The 13,257-nt window shown below is 45.6% G+C and overlaps 1 protein-coding gene across 1 annotated transcript in view; it reads right to left on the bottom strand.

Moving 5' to 3' along the window:
* Positions 1-13,257, bottom strand: part of FBXW8 (F-box and WD repeat domain containing 8) — a 113,526-nt gene that overhangs the window by 23,317 nt on the left and 76,952 nt on the right. The window lies entirely within an intron of this gene.

The raw sequence follows: 13,257 nt of genomic DNA, 5'->3' as shown, positions 1-13,257 counted from the left end.
AGACCCTCTCAACCCAGGTCCAGCAGGAGATCTACAACTTGAGATCAGCCAAGTATGAGTTCACAATTCTTAAAAACAACAAAAAATTATTTTTCCTAGAGAAGGAAATGGCAACCCCCTCCAGTATTCTTGCATAGAAAATACGAAACCGAGGAGCTTGGCGAACTATAGTCCATGGGGTTGTAAAGACTCAGACGCAACTGGGCACACACACATGTACGTGGTAAAAGCACATCCTGAAATGTCTATTAAGACAAGTGTCAAATCAACTGTACTTCAATTAAAAAAAAAAGAACAGGAAAGGAAAAAAATTTTTTTTTCCAAAGACAGAAACAACTCTTTATAAGTGAGAGACATAAACCTGAAGAATCAGGCTTCTAAGGACATCAGATGTTTATCAGATGAAGAAAAATATGCATGCTGGAAATGTTTACAGAAATAAAAGAGAGTGAGGGGTCAAAGCGGCAAGTTTGATTAAGTAGCTTTGAAAAGCAAAACAACTTTCTAGAAATTAAAAAAAAAATCAATGGATGAGTTAAACAAGTAATTAAGAGTTCAAGAGAGAATTTGTGAACTAGAAGACAGATGAAGAAATTATTCAGGGTGCAACAGATAGATACGGAGATGGAAAAGATGAGTGGGTGGGGGAGGGCAGAGAAGGTAAAGTAGTTTCGTCTAACACACATCTAACCTGAGTTCAAGACAGAATAGAGAGAATGAGGGAGGGCAAATTTCAACAAGTCAATGGCTGAGAACTTTCTGCAACTGAAAGCAAAGAAGTGCCAGAAAATCCCTAACAGGGAGAACAAAACTAAATCCACACCTAGAAACAGTAGAGAGAAACCACAGAAAATTAAAGACAAGGAAAAAGCAGCCAAAAGAAGAGAAAGAGTCCTAAGTGGGACTGAAAATTAACCTCTCAGTTAACATCAGTGGAAGTCAAAACTAATCACCTCTTCAGACGAGATCAGGCGTGTTCAGGGTGGTATGGCCATAGACAAATTAATCATCTCTTCAAAGGTCTGAGAGAAAACACCTATCCATCCTGGAATGACAAAGGACTGGTGAAACCACCTTTCAAGAAAAAGTATGAAATAAAAATGCTTTGGGATAAAAACAGAGACAGCACTTGTGGTCACGAGATCTTCAATGAAAAATATACTTTTGAAAGGTGTAAAATCATTTCAGAAGAAAAGGTCTAAAATGCCAGGAGGCGCAGTGAGCAAAGAATAAGGTAAATGTGCATGGAAGTCCATGAGTGTTGACTGTACACCACCGCAATTCTGATTCGGGGTTAAATAAACAGAACGAACTCCATCTAGTCCTTATTATTCCAAACAGTCAAGTGCCACGCATCAGGGCAATGTACCAGGAGCACAAAGATGCCAGGTGCGTGGGGGCCTCCAGAAATGTGGTCTGTGTCTTGGATACCTGTACGGTTGTGTCTGGCACACAGGATGGGCGTGGTGTACCTTTGATGAAAGAGTGCGGAACTGCTGCACATTTCTGCATGTGTTGATTATAGGCAAATGATACACTGGCCTTACATTAAAGATATGCGCCACAAATACAAATGAACACATTAAACCAAACTGCTTTCCACCAACAGCAAAATATTTAGCTGGTTTGTAAGTGGGAGTACAGTTTCATCTAAGTGGGAGGCACAGCTTCATTCAATACAGATCTTAAAGTACAAGACTAGTAATGCTCACTTAAAAAAAAAAGATACAAAAGAAAAAGACCTCTCACCTTTGGGGCAGAATTTACTCATGTGAACAACCCAGGTTGATCTCCTGACCTGACATAATATGACCCATAGAAACGTGGTCCAAAATTTTACTACAAAAAATGCAGGGTCTGCTTATCGATGTTCACATACTAAGCTAAGTGAATCGCCTCTATAAATCCACAGATGAGCTAAGATTTAAAAAAAAAACAAACGATGAGAAAGACAGACAACTGGGCTGGGAGGGCAAGCCGGTGAGAAAAGAGTAAATCATACGCAAAACAGCCAATAAAAAAATAAAAAAGCAGTTAATATACATGAATAATGGATGTCTGATTTAAAAGCAGTTTACTCCGATATGATGTAATTTTTGACAATCAGCCAGAGAGACTATTTTGTAAGTCCCTGCCAGAGATAAGTCAGCGCGCGAGGCCTGGTAAGGCGGCGTATCTGTGAACATGTGGAAAATGACTTTCACCATCACCCCAAAGGTGACTCTGCTGGCAGACAAAAGCTTGCCTCTCAGGTGCTTTCAGCAGCGGCGAGCACAAGCTGCCGAGCTGAAGAAATGGACTCCTGACACGAGCACAGATCCCTCGGCCACAGCAGCCCCGCGACAATCTCCATGACATGCTTCTGGCACAGTCCACCCTCAAACGGCGCACAAAGGGAGCAGTAGCCCAGGCTGCTTTCATGTTTAAGTTTTAATTGGAGTGACAAGCCCACGAGGCCAAGATATCTCAGGGATGGGACGGTGCTGCTGAGCAGCGCCAGGCGCTGGGTAGGCAAGGCCCGCGTGCGCGCCCCACCACCACGCGCCAATGCACCTGCAACCCCCGCTGTTCCAGGACTGGACTCTGCCCGGGAAGGCACTGCCAATTGCCACAGACCGTGCCAAACGTGGGGCTTTGTGATGTGGGCAGATGTCTACAAAGGGCCAGAGCGAGGCCAAGCCGACACCTATTGTGACCTAAGCCTGAAAAGAACCCAGAGAGCAGGAGCATGCTCGGGTGACAATGCAGGCCAGCCTGTGGTCCAGTCTCTCCCCATCCCCCTACATCCACAGATGCTGGAAATAATAGAGGAAGGCAGGTGTACTCTGGGACGGAGCCGAGAACGGCTCTCTGCCCTGCTTCAGGGATCTGTGTAGACAGTCTGCGTCCTTGTGCTAGAAGAAGGTGAAGAGCTATGACTAGCAAAACAACGGGTCACTGGGGAACCTGAAATGAACAGGAGATGTTCACTGTCAGAGCATTCAGTGCAGTGAGGAGACTGTAACTGCTACGCAAGCATGTAACTCAAAGCTGAAAATCCTCACGTCCTTTCACGCACTCAACAGGCCTCATCATAATGAAGAGTGTGCATGCCCAGTTTCAGAGCACTTCACATGTAACTAATCACAGCCCTGTGAGAAAGAAGGTTATCATTAAATCTGTGCTTGTAGAGGGAGGAAAACCTAGGCTGCAGACTACAAAATGAAGGCTTCAAAATTCAAGACAACTGGGACATTACTTTTTAACTGGGAAGAGTGCAAGTGAGACGACAGTGGTGTAACAACACTGTGAACCTGTAGATTCACACTGTATATGAAGGTCGGCACAGTCTGTGGCTTGGGCATCAATTTTCGACTGGCCTGGCAACTCCTCGTTTGGCCCCAAGTTGAGGCTGAACAAAGGCTTACAAGCAGGTAGACTGGCAGAAGGTGGATACAGTCAGCTGACAGAGGAGCATGAAAAACCACAGTCAACTTCTGGGGCCTTTGATGGAGGGCGCATAGTCCGCCCCAGCTCCCTTCACACCCTTAAGATCTAACAACCTTTCAACGACACCGTATGGTCCATGTTGGTGTCAGCACAAACGTGCTCAGCAGGGTCTTGTACGTAAAGACAAATATTAGCTGTTAACAATCATCATGATAGTCTTTTCACACAAATCCTGTCAGAATATCACTCCATTTGGTTCTCACAACCAGTAAAGGAAGACTAACATCACCGTACACATTTTGTGCATAAAGAAATTGAGCCTTAAAGTAGCTTAAATATTAGTAACTTGCCCCAAATGACACAGGTAACAGCAGCCCAGGATGCACGAGGCAGAGCCCAACTCGTCTCATTTCCAGGTCAGTGTTTGCCTGACCATATGGCACCATATGACAAGCTTTTTCCTTTTCCTGCAAAAATAGTCATGAATAATGGCTGATAGTTACAGTGTCCTCTATGTCCCAATAAGGGACAGTGCAGTCACTCACCCCACCTGATCCCCACAATTCCATAAGGGGGGTACCACGATTTTACTCACTTTATAATAGGAAGCGGAGGTGTAGAGAGGTCAAGTCACTTACACAGTGAAGTTCTGAAACTAGAATTCACGGCCAGGTGGGAAGACCTCTAAGCCCATCATCCTAAAAACCTCCACCTCAGGGTGCTCAAAATGCGACCCCCGGACTAGCAGCATCAGCAGCACAGGGCAGAGCCTCAGGCACTCCCCCCACCCCCGGACTCATTGAGTCAGAAGCCTGAGGGGTGGAGGCCCAAGATCTGTATTTTTCTGCGATTCGCTGGTGTTTGAGAACCCCTGCCCTGCACCAACCCTGCTTCTCAAGCCAAAAAGACTTTCGGACCTTAAAGCAGTGGTGCTCAGCTCTGAATCCTCACTCCCCGCCTCCCAGCTGGCGGCCGTCTGGTTAAGACAGCACTGGGCTGGGCAGTGACAACACGGCAGTGTGCGACGCGGGGCCTGTGCACCTAAGGGTCGGGAAGGGGAGGCTCTCACTGAGAGCCAGCACCGCGAGTAAGGCTGCTTCTCAAAGGGGACACTGGGTGGACTCCCTGAGAGGACATGAGCAGACAGGAGGGGAAGAAACAGCATCCTCTGTACTGCACATGCCTGGCTGGAGCAAGGGGCTCCCTTTGGAGGTGTGGAGAACAGGAACCAAGGCCAGGCAGAAGGTGGGCACCAGGGCCTCGTCTACACTCCTCAGCATGCAGCCACTGCTCTGACAAAACCAAATGGACCACGAGGAGGGGCACTGACAGGTGGTACAAGAGCCCAAAAGCCAGGAAAGGGCAGAGGTGGGTGAGGCAGGGGGGCTAGGGAAGAAGTATTCTCACGTCACTTTCAACATATATTTTACAACTTGTGAACAGGAGATAAGAGTTCACACCCTAAGGAAACAGTGCAGAGAAGCCGCCAGGGAAAGAGGTGGAGCCTGGGCCAGAGGGTCCGAGGCTAGAGGCTAGGAGCCAAAGAAACCCGTGCATCGAATCCGGTCCCCATCCAAGCCATCAGTTCCGCATCTGCAGCGGGGAGGTGAGCCGAGGCTGGAACCAGGTAACGGCAGAGCTGCTTCCTGCACGTGGCAGAGATGCCGGGCCTCACTGAGAACCTACCAAGGCCCTTCATCTGGAATGTGACCGCTTACATGTAGACTCAGCTGGGGCTTCCTTTGTCCATCTACAGAACCAGATTTACCCTGTAAATTAGTAACACACTGGGAGAGCAACTTTGTGTCCATTAGAAGAATGCATCTGCAACTCAATAATTGATAGGTTAATTATAAACCCACTCTCTAACACAGTGCCTTATAGACTGAAGTGCTGGGCATATTAATAAATCATATTCATCTATGTACTGAATAAAAAGCAAAAGCCCTCCACTTTGTAATATTTTCCTGAGTCTAGTTTAAGCTGCCATGTGAACCTGAAAACAGTAAAACCTCTTAAATATTCTGAAATTCAGGCCGTTTTCTGTGTGCCCTCTTCTCCTGCCCTTGACCAAACCAACACCATTTGTCTCAACTGTCTGGACGTATGTACATGGCAAGTCTGTGGCCTATTGTACAATGTCACTGTTCCTGTTGTGGGCAAAGGCAAACATTTCTGACAGGCCCCCTTGATCTTCATTAATTGGAAAAACAAGCTGATTTCTAACCCTAACAAACCTTGTTGCTCCTCATCGGTCAGGAAGAAACGAAAGCCACATGTACTGAGAAGTTGACATAAATGCAAGATAACTCCAAGTTCACTCTCTCCCATGGCTGTGGGATGATAAACCAGGACTCCATGTAAATAATCAAGAAAGCCATTAGAAAAATTAGGCCCTAAATAAAACTCTAAGTTTTATTTCAAAAGACAAATGAGAAAAAAGGAAATGATCATCACAGTTCAACTCTTAATTCAAAAGACAAATGAGAAAAAAGGAAATGATCATCACATATGTCACCGTAATAATCTTGTAAACGTACTCAGTGATTCGAGAATACAGATCAATGTTTTTTTAGAAACAGAAAATGGTAAGAATGTCACAGATAAACAAAACGATGCCAGCGTGAGTGAAGACAGAAGACACTTAAGACACAGTGCCAGTCCTCTTGGACAAGGCTCCACGTCTCAAAGTGATGGTTCACAAGGTGACTCAGCACACGCACTAACTTCCCGCGTTCGTCTTGCCAGAGGCCAAGCTCCCCTGGCCCTCCCTACTCTACACGCCTTCTCTCAGAACAGCTCTTGGGAAAATGAACCCTGTGATGCACACGGACTGCTGGGACTGCAGACGTGGCTTCAGTATCGCTCCCACACCCGCCCACCCCACCGGTATTCCAGCCCACCTGGACCACCCCAGCGCCCGGAAACCCTCCTCCAGGCCTGCTGCCTCTGCACTGGTCCCCTCGCCCGGGCTTTCCTGATGAACTCTGACCCAAAGCTGGTGGGGGTGGGGAGGCGGAGGAGGAGTCTGAACAGGTACTGAGCACCAGCCATAAGCACACTACTGCTCTCCCCAGGTATTCTCCCGTTTCCAAATGGGAAGCCTGAGGCACTTAAGCAACTTGCCTAAGGCTTATATGACTCTAAAACCCTTGCTCCGTCCCCAGTGGTTATACCACTGCCTGACTTAGCTGAAAATACTTCTCCCTATATTCACTTTTAGTAACTTCCTCACACTCTCCCTGGAGTGGTTCCGGACCGCTAGAGATCCTAAAGCATTCTCAGCTTCTACAAGTGGCAGCTTTCCAAAAACAGGTTTTGCAGAATTACCCACTACGGGTGTAGAGAATCTGAGAGGTGGTCGGGTCCCCAAAGGTCTCTAACTCAGAGACGGGTCTTGAGAAGCCCTGGGGCTCTACAGAGGCATTTCAAGGTTTTCACAAAGATGTGAAAACTATTCATTTTTAACAATATACTAACAATTATGCCGATTACTGATATATTTTTATATTAAAACATGTACAAAATGCATATGAATGTTCAATCCTCATCTATGTCTTCATCTATGCAGTTTTCTATAATTACTCTGGAATCCAGCAAATACACTGTGAAGGTCTCCCTATGACCTCATGTCCATCTCAACATGGAGAAAACCATCTCTGCATCTGCCACGCTGCTGTTAAAGCCCACAAGACGGTGAGCCCCGAGGCAGATGTCATGTTTTGAGACATCACTGTTTCCAGCACAATCAGAAATCCAGCATGTAGTATGTGTTCAGTGAGCAGTGGTTAATAACAGCATCTTGAGCAACAGAAGTGGGACCTTTGGCAACATCACTAAAAATCCAGAAAATGGGTCTCTGAGTGCTGTTTTCTTAAACTTCTCCAAGCAGAAAGTAAATAAATATGAAAAATTAAAGGTTTAAGGAGAAAGTAGAGGGGAAATGAGACATTTCTTTGTGAACTTTAAACTTCAAGTTAGTCATCCTGCTGGTAAAATACTGTTTTTAGTTCTCTTCTGGAATGGAACCTTGAAGAAAAAGGATGACAGATTTCACATGCTAGTGTAGGTGTGGAGAATGGAGCCAGGATCCACGAGCACTGCGATGGGTACCAAAGGCTCTCCCAGACAGGTATTTCAACCTGTGATGTGGGCAATAACCAGTCCAGAGTCTTTTCACGTCTGTGTATGGGGAATGATTATCTTAAGAGACGTTAGCAATTGTTTTCCAGTGTGATGTAAGCTGAGGAGGCAGCGCCAAGCCAGGGTCCTTGTCAAACACACCCAGCCTCCTGGATTACTTCACTCATGTCCCCTGATTAGGATGCATGTCACATGCTGCTTTATACAACCTGCTGCTGAATGCCAAGCGCATTAGGACTAAATTAGGAAATATGTCCAAATACAAAGAATAACGTGAAGAGCTGTAAGTGGGTCTCTTCCTTGATGAGGCATGAGACTCAGAGTCAGCATAATGCTCTTAAATGAGGCAATTCTATCTCCTAATCCTCCACCTCAGCAAGTAAAATTTAATTCAGGTAGCAAAAGAATTAATAAAGATGATATGGCATCATAAAAACATTTTCATGGATGAAAGTGTTTTTGACAGGTTCAGGAAATATGAGACATAAAAACAAATTTTAAGGGGCTGTTTGGGCACAGAGGGCTGCAACATGAAGAAGAGATGAGGCCAGAGGAAATGCTATTACATTTGTTTTCTTTTACAATCATATGCCACCTACCAATGGATACCTTTAAGATTATTTATGCCACTGAAGTGACAACCAAAGAATGCAATGTCAAAACTTAGTCTGTTTTCATCTAAAAGTAAAAGGACCTTCAAGCAGCTCACCACACATCTCCCTTGTCCAGCAAGACACAGGAACTGATGAAAAAGTACCAAACAAGTTCCTGCCCAATCATTCTCGCCAGCAATAAGCATGGCCTTTAGGAGATCCCGTTAGAGATTGTGTGCTCAGTCGTGTCCGACTCTTTGCAACACCATAGACTGTAGCCTGCCAGGCTCCTCTGTCCATGGAATTCTCCAGGCAAGAATACTGGAGTGGGTTGCCATGCCCTCCTCCAGGGGATCTTCCCGACCTAGGGATGGAACCCGCATCTCCTGCATTGGCAGGTGGATTCTTACCACTGAGTCACCTGGGAAGCCCTCTCATTAGAGTAGGGGGCCCCAGCCTACCGGATCTGATGATTGATGACTTGAGCTGGAGCTGATGTAACAATAATAGAAATAAAGTGCACAGTAAATGTAATGCATGTGAATCATCCCGAAACCAACCCTCCCACCCCAGTCCATAGAAAAATTGTCTTCCACAAAACCAGTCCCTGGTGCCAAAAAGTCTGAGAACCACTGTGCTAGAGAAGTATCCGGACAGCAAGGGATTCCTCGACCCATTTCAGAAGCCCTCAGCTCCCCAGCAGCCCCCTAGGACGGATCAGCTCAACACGACTCCACAGGTGAAGGGAAAAGTTTAAACCACCTAACCGCCTGAAGACTCAAGGAACGTGGGTGCTGGACAGAAACCGAAAAGTCCCATGTCCAGCCCTCCTCATTTGGCAGCACAGAGGCAGGTGAGTCTACGGTCTTAAGTAACCATGGGCTCCTCTCATGTGACAGCCAACAAGCAGAGCAAGGGCACAGGGCAGTGTGTGTCACAGTTCTTTCCGCCCTAATGGTGGTCTGACAGGGCTGTCGAGCCCACTGCACTGATCCCGCGTGAAGCCTGTGATTCTAGATGAGGTCACTCATCATCAAAGCAGAATGCCACAAAATAATTTAAATGAGGGTCTGGACCAGACAGAGCCCTGTTTATTCCCTCTGGCTTCATTTTGTTTGTGACCTTTTTGCAAAGCCTGTTGAAAGGAAAGATGCTAAGGAACAGCGAGGAGAATGGGACCACCACTTTCCAAGGAACACCTTCTACAGAGGGCAACAGTTACCAAATGCTGAAGGCTCAGACCCTTCTGACCCAGCAAGTCTTTACTTTGAGGAACTAATCCTATAAACACGTTCACACGGATCACGTGTTGTTTATAACAGCAGAGGACTGGGAGCAGCTAACACCCATCAACAGGGGCAAGGCAGCCCCTAAGGGACAACTATAGAGTGCAGTATCATTAAATCACTCACACACACACACACACACACACACACACACACACACACGAACTACCAGGAAGTTCTTTATTATGTTACAAGAAACGATGAAATGATCTCCAAGACATTTTGTTGCAAGAAAATGCAAGATGCAGGACAGAAATAGTGTGTTTTACCATTTATATTTTTAGAAAGAGGGACGGAGGACACGTATGAATAATCTGCTTACACACACATAAAATGGCTCTGCAGGGACGTACAAGACACCGACAGCACTGTCTCAGCTCCAGGAAGAGAACCTGGGCGGCAGGCCGAAAGGAGCGGAAGGAGTCATCCCACTGTACACCCTCCCTTTCGCATCTTTTGATTTCTCAGTCAGGTAAATGCATTACCGAGTTAAAAAACACTCTTTTTTTCAAGGGTGTTTAAAGATCTGCTCTTTTAAGAAAGAATGAAAACAGATAATAGCCATTTTTCCATGACTTTACCTGGCCAAAGAAAAAGGTGGTAAACCCAGGCATAGCCTCTAATTTTGGCCTCTGAAATCCAGAAATCTGAGGATCCCTATGCCACAGGCAAACCAAGATGTAGCTGACCACTAACGTTTTCTCTGGTCTTTCCTACCAGAGCTGGACATGGCTGAGCCAGCTGTAATCACATGTGTTTCCTTAGATTAAATACATCAGTTTCTCCTAAGTCACTTGGCTTCATTTCTGTATAAAACTATGCTTGCTAGCTTAGTAACCTAAGTACCAGACTACTGAGACCTGTGCACAAGGCTGTTTTAATTTTCCAATGCTGAAACATGACTGGTGTCCTGTAACTCTCTGTGATGAATACGTGACAGGTTGGCTAGTAGGCATGTGAATGGATGAGTCTGAACCATTATTACTATGCTCAGACAGCTGTGGTACCTAAAGAATGCTAATGTGATCATCAGATGGTACAAGGATATTCTCCAAGTAAACAAAAATAACACTACTGGAATACTCCTACAGGTCAGGGAAACCAGTTCCCGCCAAAAAATCGACCTCAACATTTGGACTTCACATCTGCATTTATCACAGTCAATCAATAGTGGGCTCTAGCTGACCCCCAGTTTTGTACCTGGTACAAATGAAGATACACTGAACTCTGTGTTCCCGTAACGCCTTCATCTGAATCCTAGACATATGGCCAGAGGCAGACAAAAATCCCCACGTGGACGCAGCTGCAGGCTCGCTCTACTGCTAACAGTCTCACACTAACCTGATAAAAAGTGCTGTTCATGTGCTGCCAGGCCAGAGACCAACAGGACCAAAGTGTGGAACTCACAAGCAAGGTGACTAGGAGGCCACACAGAAGACTTTGAGAATTACAACAGTGCATCGTGCAATGGCAGGATGCTCCTGAAACCTCAGAGCCACTGTGACATGGCTTAGTTCACACGGCAATGCTGATTTTTCTGAGGAAGCAGAAGACCCATTAACCATAATCAGATGGAAAGTTCCGCCTCTGCAAAAATAAGCAAAGTTTCACAGCAAAGGCTTGACTTTCCTCACGTTTGAGTGGGTGGTGTTCATGTTGGAGAAACATCTTAATGCAGAGTCCTCACCAGCGCTGCTAACAACCCACCCACCCACCCAAGGGTATGAAAGTTTGCTGGTGTACTCACAAAACCTCTGGATAACTAAATGCCACTGCCAGATTTCAGAGAGGTGCTTAAACACGTTGTTGTAGCAAATTTACCTCCACTCTTAAAACACCAACGAAAAACACCCACTAACAAGTGACAGACGTTATTTTCTTGGCTCCAAAATCACTGCGGATGGTGACTGCAGTCATGAAATTAAAAGACGCTTGCTCCTCAGAAGAAAAGCTATGACCAACCTAGACAGCATACTAAAAAGGAGAGACATCACTTTGCCGACAACGGTCCATCTAGTCAAAGCTATGGTTTTTCCAGGAGTCACGAATGAATGTGAGAGTTGGATCATAGATAAGGCTGAGCACCGAAGAATTGATGCTTTCGAACTGTGGTGCTGCAGAAGACTCTTGAGAGTTCCTTGGACTGCAAGGAGGTCAAAGCAGTCAATCCTAAAAGAAATCAACCCTGAATATTCATTGGAAGGGCTGATGCTGAAGCTGAAGCTCCAATACTTTGGGCACCTGATGAGAAAAGCCGACTCATTGGAAAAGACCCTGATGCTGGGAAAAACTGAGGGCAAGAGGAGAAGGGGATGGCCAAGGATGAGATGGTTGGATGGCATCACTGACTCAATGGACGTGAGTTTGAGTAAGCTCCAGGAAAGAGTGAGGGACAGGGAAGCCTGGTGTGCTGCAGTCCATGGGGTCACAAAGAACCAGACGACATCTTGGTAAGTGAACAACAAGTTATTAGAGGGAACAGGAACTTTTAAAAATGAATTTTTATCAAATTAACATACAAATCAGCTAATTCTCATAATGCTTTTTAATTGGGTTGGAAAATTTGAGAGCCATCCAAAAAAGTGCCTACTTAGACCAATATCTAAAGGATGCTCCAAGTCTAATTTTGTGCTGAGCTATTTCTTTAACTAGGGGCTTGGGTTCCCAGATGGCACAGTGGTAAAGAATCTGCCTGCCAATGCAGGAGACAAAGGTTCAATCCCTGGGTTGGGAAGATCCCCCAAAGGAGGATATGGCAACCCACTCCAATATTCTTGCCTGGAAAATTCCATGGGCAGAGAAGTCTGGCAGGCTATGGTCCATGGGGTCACAAAGAGTTGGACAAGACTGAGCAACTGAGCACACACACATCCCTTTAACTGGTTTCTCAAATACATCTGTTTCTCAAATACATCTGAATACGACCGTATCTCTATAGAAAGAGATCCACTCAGATAAGTCAAAGAGAAATAGGACCTGTCAGCTGAAATATTTATTAAAACTATGAAAGATTTAAACCAGGCTAGTATTAATTCAGGTATCACCTCACTACACTGAGAACTTGAGAAATAAGTGAGATAATCGAAACCTGAAAGCATGATGGATGAAAAATTAAGAAGCAAATAGTCTCTCTTCTTTCACCAAATGAGCTTGCCAGGGATGGGAAAAGAGTATTTTCAAAGGCTGACAAAGGGAACTGCCTTAGGAAACCAACTGCTGTCCCTCTTCACCCACTTTACAGGAAGACAAAACACAGGAATTATATCATCACAGACTTTCCAGCTAAGATACACTGAACAGGCTCCAGCAAAGCAGGCCAGCTTGAGCACAAAGGAATCCCTTCTTACAGTGAGATTACAATGAGTCTCATGTATTTTCAACCACTTTATCTGTCTTCCTGGTTGAAGAACATATAATAGGAATCCAAGTCACAAAACCAGTGAACGCCTAGAGAAGTGAGATGTGACCTTCCAGGAGACTACACAGGAGAGACAAAACGTACAAACCACAACCAGAGGCTCGGCTCAGACTATGAGTGCGACAAAGAACAGGAAGCACTCGGAGACTGTTAATTCTCTGACGCCAGGCACTACGGGTAAAGCTTTACACACGTGTTTCTTTAATCCTAGAATTCTATGAGGTCAGTACTGTGACGGACTCCTTTCTACAAATGAGGAAACTGAGGCACAATGCAAGTTAAGCCACCCGTTTAGGTCACAGTGGAGCAGGTGGCAGGGCTGGAACCGGAACACAGACGGCCCGCATCCAGTCTAGCTCTCTCCCGGTTCAGAACACTGCTACACGGA

The sequence above is a fragment of the Bos mutus genome, chromosome 17 (assembly GCF_027580195.1).
Source record: "Bos mutus isolate GX-2022 chromosome 17, NWIPB_WYAK_1.1, whole genome shotgun sequence".
Classification (NCBI taxonomy): domain Eukaryota; kingdom Metazoa; phylum Chordata; class Mammalia; order Artiodactyla; family Bovidae; genus Bos; species Bos mutus.
The sequence above is the reverse complement of the archived record's forward strand: the minus strand, read 5'-3'. Positions and strand labels throughout refer to the sequence as shown.